The 10,900-nt window shown below is 38.8% G+C and overlaps 1 protein-coding gene across 2 annotated transcripts in view; it reads right to left on the bottom strand.

The window, feature by feature from the left end:
• ezh2 (enhancer of zeste 2 polycomb repressive complex 2 subunit) overlaps positions 1-1,338 on the bottom strand; it is a 31,368-nt gene extending 30,030 nt beyond the window's left edge. For both annotated transcript variants that reach the window (XM_041244560.1, XM_041244559.1), the window contains exon 1: positions 928-1,338. The gene's annotated coding sequence lies outside the window, so the exon portion shown is untranslated. The remainder of the gene's footprint in view (positions 1-927) is intronic.
• Positions 1,339-10,900: the final 9,562 nt, after the last annotated feature.

Genomic DNA, 10,900 nt, shown 5'->3' on the forward strand with positions numbered 1-10,900 from the left:
GCAAAGCTCTGTTTCTGAACTTAATTCGTTTTTAACGTGTTGGGAGGTGTGCATTAAAGTTCTTAATAATTGTTGTATTTAGTTTGTTATTTCAAAGACTCAATTAACAAAAACAAATATAATCTAATCGGTGTTACCCTAGGTGTATTATATGCTGCTAGCGTGCAGTGTTTTTTTTTTTTTTTTTTTTTTTTTTAAGTACTGCCTGTTTTGTAGTTTGTTATTTGTTGACGTTCTGTTTTTAGACATTCTGAATAAAAACACGCCTTCAAATGAAAATATGATACAGTTAGTATTCTTTTAAACTGGGTGAATTACAAAGGGATGTACAAAAAAAGTAATGACTATATCTTCCATAACATTGTTTCAAATCAAAAGAAACAATAAAGTATTGGAATAACAAACACATAGGTAAATGCAAAAACAATCCACATAACACTAAACTGATGAAGTAAGCGAGTCAAAATATGACAACAGCAACTTTTCGGTTACATAGTAGTGTAGCTTATATAACCCTGCACACTAGACAGAAACCTTAACTTGAAACCTCACGCCATGGGGTCAGTCAAGACAGATACGGTTGATAAAGTAATGTGTTCATATTAATAATATACAGGTAGAATTTAATTCCACCAGAAGGTAAGTGGGCTGTCATGACGAACACGATCGTTTAGTTTCGTTAGAGAGGTTAATTAATATTGACAAATGTCAATTATTTTTGTGTGATAATATAATTTCACAGGAGTCTGAATTATTATTTTGTTTAGATACAGACAAAAGACAAAGAAACATATTTATATATATATATATATATATATATATATATATATATATATATATATATATATATATATATATATTTTTCAAACGTGTTGAAACATTGCCGTTCAAGAATGAAAAAAAGACAATCCTTTGCCCTTTGCCTACCTGTCAACCCGACTGGTGCGTTCTCATGCACTGGTTCAAACTGGGAGCGATCAGGTACTGAACCTCCCGCTGTCTGATTTGCAGATGAGTAGGGGATGGGGTAGGGGGGGGCAGCATTCACCATCCGCGCTTCTGCGGACACCGGCTAATTGCGCTCTCTCTCTCACACACACGCAGAGAGAGAAAATGACGCTTTCTTCTCGTCCGGCTTTTTCCTTTCTTTTTTTGAGTCTATATATTTTCTTACTGCTCCTCGGTGTGTGTGTGTGTTAATTTACCGGGGCTTTTTATTTCATATCTATTCCATTTGCCTCACTGTTTCCGCTTCGGGAACTCTTTACCCTTTTCTCTCTGTATCCGTTCATCACTCTGAGAGACTCGAGACTCCACGAGCGCCAAACACATCCGCCAATCGCTGGTGCCGGCACTCGGCTCGTTCAGTATCGCGGGATCCGACAGGCGGAACCCGCCGGTGTCCTGTCCAACCAGGGGCCGCTCCGAGAAGGGGGCCTCAAACCGGGGACATGTGGAGAAGTTCTTTGTTCTCCTTGGCTGGGTTGTTATTTTGTGTAGCTCTTCTAATAGACAGAGGGATGGTAGATACAATCTCTAAATTTATATTACAAGTTATTTAAATGTAATAATTCCGTTGTAACGTATACGTTTCTGCGATATTTTCGTATTTTTTTATGGTGAAATACTATATGCATTTGTAATTTATGGTCAGTACCGATGTTTGGCAACTTACTGTATATCTGAGAAAAAAATAGTTTTTTTCACAGGAACATTTTAAGTGAACAGTTAACTTCCTGAATCGAGTGTATAGTTTTCATCAATACTGTGCTTCTGACAGAAACATGTTTCATAAAAAAGACAAAGAGAAGCATAATAAAAACTTTGAAGTGCAGAAATGTATTTAACACGCGGTCCCTGTGTTTCCATTGCTACACTTGAACGTCATTATACTGTACTTGTGTGTGGCAGACTCGCGCTACCGCTAAGGAGATCCATACGTCAGCAGATTTTAATTATCGCAGTTGGTTGCAATACACATTCATTTTATTTAAATTATAACGAGTAAGTAAAAGCAACATTTTTAAAACATATGGGCTAAAGTTTAATAAACTTTTTTTTTTTCAAATTCTTTTTAATTTGTTTATCCAATAAAAGTTGTTGGCAGTGAAACTGCAGTTACATTAACAACACCTTAATCAATGAGGCTAGTGATACGCGTTAAAACATTTCCGATGTGTTAAATTGTACAATGTGAATACATAAACCCGTTTTCAACCATGTTATATGTTTAGAAAAGAACGAGCTTGCCCAGTAACCACATTCTCTTTCAAAATAAGACCATAAATTCGCACAGTCGTGAATAAACTAAATACCAATAACCAATTGTGAAAAACCAAGAGCTGGAGCTAAGAGCGAGCATTTCACAGAATGTTCAGTTGCCTTTGTTTTTCAAAAATTACTGAGTCTGAGCCTTATATGAAAACAGTTTATTAAATATGCAAGGTGACTTCCTATAGGGGTGCGCATAATGTAATCCGACCACGCCACTCCCGTATAGGAGGCGGAAGACCTCCAATTAATTTAAAGTTCCCCACTTGGTTCTTTACTAAAGGAGGACAGTCCTGTGTCCCGTGTCCCGTGTCCCCCGCCCCTCCCATCTCTCACGAGTCTAAGGATTAAAAAAGTAAGAACATACAGATGGTCATGTTCATATACCAAGATCCAGCTGGTCAGGACACACATTAAAATGCCTGTTGGCTTAAAATAGGTGTACCCACTTGTTAAATACAACAACAATTGAAACTGACAGTAAGTTCATTACTATCCGCAACGCAGAAGCAAGATGATCACCAGATCGCAACAGTAATTAAAATGCGTATGTACAGTGCCTATGAAACCAAGCCCAATGACGATTACGTCAAGTAGCAGGTACAAGTATTTTACAAACCAAAACCACTCAAAAACTTTACAAAACTCTAGTTTTCGAGTACAGTGATGACGCTGCTTGCTGTTCCATGTGCTGCAAAATCCTGCTCCACGAGCTGACTGACCGTTGTCTTTTTTTAAACTGGGAGCGCTTCACCTGGAATGAAAGAGAGAGATATAATGAGGGACAGGTGCTGTTCATTACTTAACTAGGGAGGTCGTAGCAACACGAAGTGCAGATACATTGACAAACCGAGTGATAAAAAGGAACATTACATATTAACTTAGTGAACACAGAAACTATTAAACACTTATTTTAAACCAAGTGAAAATACGTCAGTACCATAATTAAATAATAAATAAATAAACACACGTTAGTAATATAATTAAACACACGTTAGTAATATAATTAAACACACATTAGTACAATTAATTAATTAAACACATTTGTTACATAATAACCATGTGGGTGTGAAGCTTTAAAAGAAATAAAGAACAATGTGTACGACAAATTAATTTTACAACATGACTAAAAGGGACTTGGTACTACGAGTCAGCCGTTTCACATTTAAAAAACACCCACGCTGATGCTCAACAGGACAGGATTACTCAATTGAATTCATGAGAACACCATTTGTTTGAAAATAATCTTTTTACCACATGCAACACTGATGTGGTCATCTTTGTTCTTTGATTTAATGTTGTTACACAATAGGGTTGTATTAACTAATACATACGTGTTCTATTTTACAGTTTTATTGATTTTTAAATATTTAGATGTTTAAATGTTCTTTTTTTTTTTTTTACCAACCGAGGGGTCATTTTGACCCAATTTTAAACATTTTTATTCATGAAATCTACAAAACTTGATATTAAATCCTCCTACTCTGGTACATTTTTTCTTTAGTCGTATATGAGACTACACGCAAAGGAGTTCTAGATATTTTTGGAAGTAACAAACACACCTACCTAGAAGGACCAAGACCAAGGGGTCTTACTGCAACACACGTTTTACATCTAAGACAGTGATTCAGATGATGGTGACGTTTCCGATCACGATTCTGGGAATAAGACAACTAACACATGCATTCAATACATTCAGTGCAAAAAAAGATCTGCCTGTGGTTAATGTGGATCAAAGGAATTGAAACCCTTCATATGCAAAAATTGCATCTGTGAAGGAAGAGCCATACTGTGCCGTCTGTCCTCCGTCTGTGTTGCTGGGAAGCTGCAGATTGGTTCAGGCTGGAAAAGGAGTGAATAGAGATATACAAAAAAAAAACTAAACCATATCCCTAGTGTAATGCAATATATGGGATGCTCGAAGAGCGGTATTTCAACCACAAAAGAGCAGCAAACGGCTCTGAAAACTCCGTTAGTGCAAGCTTCGACCTTTCCTTCTAATATGAAAGTTCAGAGAGGAGACAACAATGCACTGCTATCATTGTCTGCGAGTCGTCAAACGACACACTTACTAATGCAAAGCATGTTGCTTGGTGTATTTTTTTTAAAAAAATAAGAAGAAATTATATCCTTTAGAAAACTACATTTTAATATTACAAAACATGTTTGATTCGATCAAGTTCTTCAGGTAATACACTGTTATGAGCAGTAGGTCAATTCTCGAAGCAGAGCATTAAACTACGACTACTTTGAAACAGTATTTTGACCGTTTTTTTGTTTAAATTAGTTCAATGCCTAGTTATTTGCTAGTTGCTAATTTGAATTTTTTGACGTTGTCCTTTGTAGGCATTTAAATCGGATTACTTTGAAACCGATTACGAACCGTTTTTGTTTTATTGATAATTTTACTATATTGTCTTTGGTAAATAACGTTTTGTTTTTATCTAACAGTATATAACATTACTGTTAGATATTTTGCCATTGTATCAGTGTTGAAACAAGCTAGATTGAGTGCACCTGTAAGCATGCCTGACTGTCACTTTAATTTGTATTTCCCAGCATGCTCCAGTGATCCTGTTTAGAATTGTACGAGTAAATATAATTTGGAAAGTGAATATATTGTTTTAAAATATCACATGAAACTATACAGTACTGTAGAAATTGATAGACCAAAATGATATATGGTGGTATTTTATATACCAATGTGTATCGTACTGCTGTAGACCGGTCCGATAGTAGTGGGTTCTGCAATTGATATTTCTCAGTCAGTTAACTTAAGTCTTGGTTTGTTTCCCCTTCCTTCCCACTACACAGGTTGACTGGACTTTTGCTTACCTCGGCGGTATGTTTTCCTAACGTACTTCGTGTTCACATTTCAGGCGTTTACTGGAGGATCAGGGCACCAGTTGGTGTACAAAAGCCAAGGCATTACTGCAAATAACACTTAAAGGCCATTCTAACTATGCACTGCGGATCTGAACTTCAAGTGTAACCAATAACACTACATAATAGTATTTAGCTGGGATTTGTACGCAACTAGTTCCACCTTTGGACAAAGGGAAATAACGTGAACACCATTACCAGCAAGGTTAGGACACTTACTCGTTTATGGCAGAATCAGGTTTCAGGTTTCGTTTTAATTAAGAGGCTGCACTTACCAAGAGTTCTCTGTTTGTAGCAGAGACTCTATCGCTGTATTTGCGAGTTTCCCACAACGCATCTAAAAACAGTCTCTAAACCTAACTCATCTGTTTGATGAATATAACTACATTAATTTTATTAACCACAAATTAGCTTGCTTTAGATGACATGCGTATACATGATTATTAATACTAATCATTTAAAAATAATAACCAGAAACTGGTGGTATTACAGGGATAGTTGTTTATGACAGCTTGTTGGTCCGAAGGCAGAGGGTGCATAAACGACCACCCATGGTCAGCTACCAAAGTCCCTGTCCAACACTATAAAATATGTACTGCGGTAAAGTGAGCACGTTATTCCAATTTTGTGGTAAAGTAAGCACGCTCTGAATTTTCAGGCATTTCTAATGAGCCATGAACTGAAATGATAACATTACCCTAAGTATAACCACGCGATACCCACCAACTCTTGTTCTGCAATGATTAATTTTTTTTTTGTTTGTTTTGTTTTCCCGGTGGGGGTTAATCATGGTAACCTTCAAAGTACAAGTCATAATAAATCGGTGAAAACAACACACCTTTTAATTTACATATCTTTCATTAGATCCCACATTCCATTAAATGAGGCATAGCTGTTTTAAAGGTGGTTAATTAAAAAATTATTGTAGTGTTTCACCGGTGGCAAGACATAGAGAAGACAGCTGCTTTCAGTTTAATTATTTTTATTCATTTGGACGCTATCTCCACATCCACCCAGAGTCCATTGCTCTGTCCGCTTCGCTGCATGTCAGGAACCACACCACTGAATGGCTGTGCAGCCCTGCTTAATATAGGCTTAGCCTGACCTCTTATACAAAAGAATACCAGGCTTAGGACACATCCCATTGGCCAACAGAACCAATGTGCTCATACAGACAAACAATAACCAAGCAAGGAGCACAGGTAACAACCAATGGGAACAGACCATCTCTCTCTCTCTCTCTCTCTCTCTCTCTCTCTCTCTCTCTCTCTCAATAGATATTAAGAGAACAGTAGGCCTTGTTTACTTACAAAACAAAGACAAGTACAGGAGGACTGTAAAGTCACTGGGCCTCTTTACACTACTGCAGACAGAAATCATTCATCAACCTAGCAATGGACATGAAGGCTACACCTCCAGACCAGGTTTGCTTACATTTGTTTCTTTGCTTTTTATTAATTAATGCTCTCGCTTCTCCTGTACCTGTTAGCTTTTACCTCCCTCTTGGCATCTGCCTCTCCCATAGCCATTTCTACTTCCTTTCCTTTACTGCTCCCTACCATGACTATCTTTAATATCCCTGTAATCCTCTCCTCTCATTCCTCTGGCTTCTCCTTGCCACTGCAAATTTAACTCCTCCAACCTGATCTCCCTGCCTCTCCCCATTTTCTCTGCTCCCCCTCACCCCCACTCTCCACCCTCTCTCTGGTGCTCTCTGGAATTGCTGCTTGGCTTCCAAAAAAGCTAACTTTATCTCTGGCCTTTGCCTCTCACTGCTGTCTTGACTTCCTAGCTCTCATGGATAACTCTGACACTCCAACCGCCCTTTCCTCTATGTCCTGCCTCACTCTCTTCACCCCTCTAGGTGGGGTGAGCAACAGGACCTCTACTCTCTCCCTGCTTGCTCTTTTCTGTCCCCTCTGCTCTTTCCTCCCTCTCTGTTAGCACCTTTGAGTTTCACTCTGTTGAAATCACGCCCCTTGTCGCCTACTCCTCATCGTTCTCTACCGCCTTCCTGGGCGCTTACTCACTTTCTTGATGAGCCTTCAACATCCGCCTCTGAATCCTAACCACTCTGCTGGACTGTCCTGTCTCCCTTCTCCCTTTCCTCTCTAAAACCCTTGAGCGAGCCGTACATTGCCAGCTCTCTGCTTTCCTGTCAAAACATTCTCTGCTTGACCCCCTTCAATCAGGTTTTCACCCGGTAAACTCCACTGAAACTGCTCTTCTCTCTGTCTACTACCTCTCCAATCACACATACTGGGTGTCCTGGCGTGGCTCAGCCTCTGCCTCCAGCTCTCTTTCGACAGGTGTCCCCAAGGCTTAGTCCTGGGACCCCTCCTGTTTTCTCTCTAGACCCACTCCCTGGGTCCCCTCATCTCCTCCTATGGTTTGTATTCTACGCTGGTGATGCGAGATCTTCCTCTCCTTCCCTCCCTCTGACTCCAACATCTCCTCTTGTCTCTGGGCCATATCCTCCTGGATGTATTTGCATCATCTTAAACTCAATCTGTCCAAATCAGAGCTCCCTTTCTTCCCCCCTCTTCCTCCCCCACTGTGAATCTCTATCTATATTCCTCTTGAATCCAACACTCTCTCTCCCTCCTCATCCAACAAAAACCTTGATGTCACCGTCGACCGCTCCCTCTCCTACTTTCAGCTCAGGTCTACTCTGGGACACTCCTTTCACTTCTTCAGCATCATATGCAGAATTCGCCCCTTCCTCACCAACTACTCCACACAGCTTCTAGTTCAGGCCCTGGTACTGTCCTGCCTTGACTACTGCACTCCCTCCCTCTACTATTAGTCCACTCCAGCTCATCAAAAACTCTCCTGCTCACCTTGTCTTTTCCCTTCCTCGTTTCTCCCACACTACACCGCTGCTGTGCTCCCTCCACCAGCTCCCTATAGAAGCTTGCATCCAATTCAAAACTCCCTCACATCTTTAGACTATTATTTCTCCCTATACCCACTCTCGCCCCCTCCGCTACTCCACAACCGGCAGAGTAGCTGTACCCCCCCTCCACTGCCCCGCTTCCAGAACCTGCTCCTTCTCCATACTTGCCCCTCGGTGGTGGAACGACCCACCCATGGATATCAGGACTGCCCAGTCCCTGACCACCTTCCGGCCCTCCTCAAGAAACACCTGCTCAGACAGCATCTGTAAACCTCACAACGCTCGTCTATAATGGACTATATCTCATCCAATTCTACAAGTACTTGCATCATCTTGTACTTGCACTGAACTGCCCCATATTTTTCCGTATTCTACTACTGCTCTTAATTATAACTGTTTTTTGTATCTTGTACTTGGTTTTACTCTTAAAGATATCTGTAATTGCTCTTATTTGAAATTGTTCTTTTCCATTTATTGTACTTTTTATGTGCTCTTAATGGAATTTACTCCTATAAGCAAATATTTACTATATGTTCACTGGTCTTAGTCAAATTCACTCTTAAATGTAATTATTTACTGTGTTCTTGTGCTCTTATTTATATTTGATCTTACTATCTACTGATTTTATTGTACTTTATAACTGTTCTTATCTGTAGTGTGATATTTTGCAATGTGATTCCTTGTAACACCTGTAAGTTGCCTTGGATAAGGGCATCTGCTAATAAATTAATAAATAAATAATAACAGACATTGTTTTCTTAAGGGGATTGTAAAGTTACTGGGGCTGTTTGCACTGCTGCAGACAGAAACCATTCACCACAGAGAAATTATACTTTGATACTTCTAGAAACATTTTCGTGATCATCATGATCATTCCAAAAATACAATAGGGTTAAGAACCATTTTCTTACCTTTAGTTAGCTTAAATAACAATACTCCTGGTCTCCCTTGTTCTGAGGTTTTGTTTATTTTTGTCATTTAAAAAAAAAAAGTGTTAATTCAGAATTTGCAGCTATTAAATACAAATACAGATCTATATATGCTGCAGCTTATTCCTATAGGTCACCTGGTTTTCTTATAGTGAGACCATTGGAGTGAGTTTCTTTTTACAACACATGAAGTGATTAGGTACCAGGGAGAAGCAACTACTTTTCATCTACAAACCACTGTCTCAAGAATAAAGTACAAAGCAAATGTTTGTTAGTGTCTATTCACTTTGTTTGTCTGTCTGTTTTGGCCAATGCAGTATTTTCTTTTACAAAGTGTTTTCTGTTTAAACCTTTTATTTTTCAATAAACTCACTGGAAGCCGCAGCGTCTCAGTTTCACTTGCCAGAACTGCCTGTCAGTGTACTTCTTTCTGGCCTGATGTCACCTTACAGCCAGCTGGTTCACAATCACCCAAATCCAATTTTATCAATAACTTATGTTATATAATGTTAATACCAAGTCATAAAGTATTTATTTACTTAATGGTTGTCTCAAACTCTTAGTGTATTTGATTTTTGAAACTCATATTGTGAACAGCTGATCTGTGATTTCCTGGTTGATGAAATCATGGTGGAATCACATCATCATTTCCTTCACTGACAGAGTGATTGGAAAAGGCTGCTGAGAGTCCTTAAGTGTAATTAATTGAAGAAATACAAGCCCCTTCAAAATCAGTAAACACATTCACATTATATTGCCAGTTTGCATGTTTGCTATGTTCTTCGCTTGTATGCATCTGTAACAATCACTCCTCCCTGAGTACAGGTGTGGTTGTACAGGTTCAAGTAGCACAGCCTCTGCCACCAGTGTAACAATCACTCCTCCCCGAGTACTGGTGAGGTGGTACGGGTTCAAGTAGCACAGCCTCTGCCACCAGTGTAACGATCACTCTTCCTGGAGTACCAGTGAGATCGTACGGGTTCGAATAGCACAGCCGCTGCCACCACCTTTGATGCCCAGTAAGGTCTGGATATACTAAACAAAATGAAAGAACTTGAGTGCTCAAAGAATACCAACGACAGACAAGGATTAAAGTCAATAATGTTTATTTAATAGGTCTGCAATCGCATGCTATATATTAAAACCTATATAAATAATCACAAACAGTAGCAGCAATACAAAGTGACATGGTACAGTATGTTATCATACAGTATAGGGGAGGCTAAATGTACACAATAGGTGTGGACACACATAGGAATGTACTAACTGGGGAAGATCCAATGGTCAGTAGGAAGGATGGTACTAAACCAGTACGCAAGTCAATACCAATTCTAATGAACTAAGCAGCTCAAGATAGCCACAGGCTGCATTTTAAAATTTGTCTCAATTGCAACAAACTCAAAGTACCTGCTGTTGCCCACTAGAGGGTACTAAAACACAACACCAAACTAATCCAGCAATTTTTGCAGACTAAAAGACTTGAGGTATCGAACAAACTGGAAAAAAAATATGAAAAATGTATTGACAACTTCTATGAAACTGAACTATTCACAAGCAAAAATTATATAAAATTATTTTTCTGGGGCTTCTGGGGAACTATATATATATATATATATATATATATATATATATATATATATATATATATATATATATATGTGTGTGTGTGTGTGTGTGTGTGTGTTTTATTCAACTTAATGTAGGTCTATTTTATAAAATCGCTGTGGAATCCTTTATGTGAACGCCTGATTAAAATGATTATAATGAGAGATGATTCTCTCATGATGTAAGTTTATAGTCCCAAACTACACAGAATGTGACTCTTATACCAGAAAGTTCATAAGGGACATCTCTCACAGTACAGTAATCCATCACATAGATGACTGCGGTGGGACCAGAGTAAAGGTAGGATATGTAAAAA

Source organism: Polyodon spathula, chromosome 3 (genome assembly GCF_017654505.1).
Source record: "Polyodon spathula isolate WHYD16114869_AA chromosome 3, ASM1765450v1, whole genome shotgun sequence".
In the NCBI taxonomy this organism is placed as follows: domain Eukaryota; kingdom Metazoa; phylum Chordata; class Actinopteri; order Acipenseriformes; family Polyodontidae; genus Polyodon; species Polyodon spathula.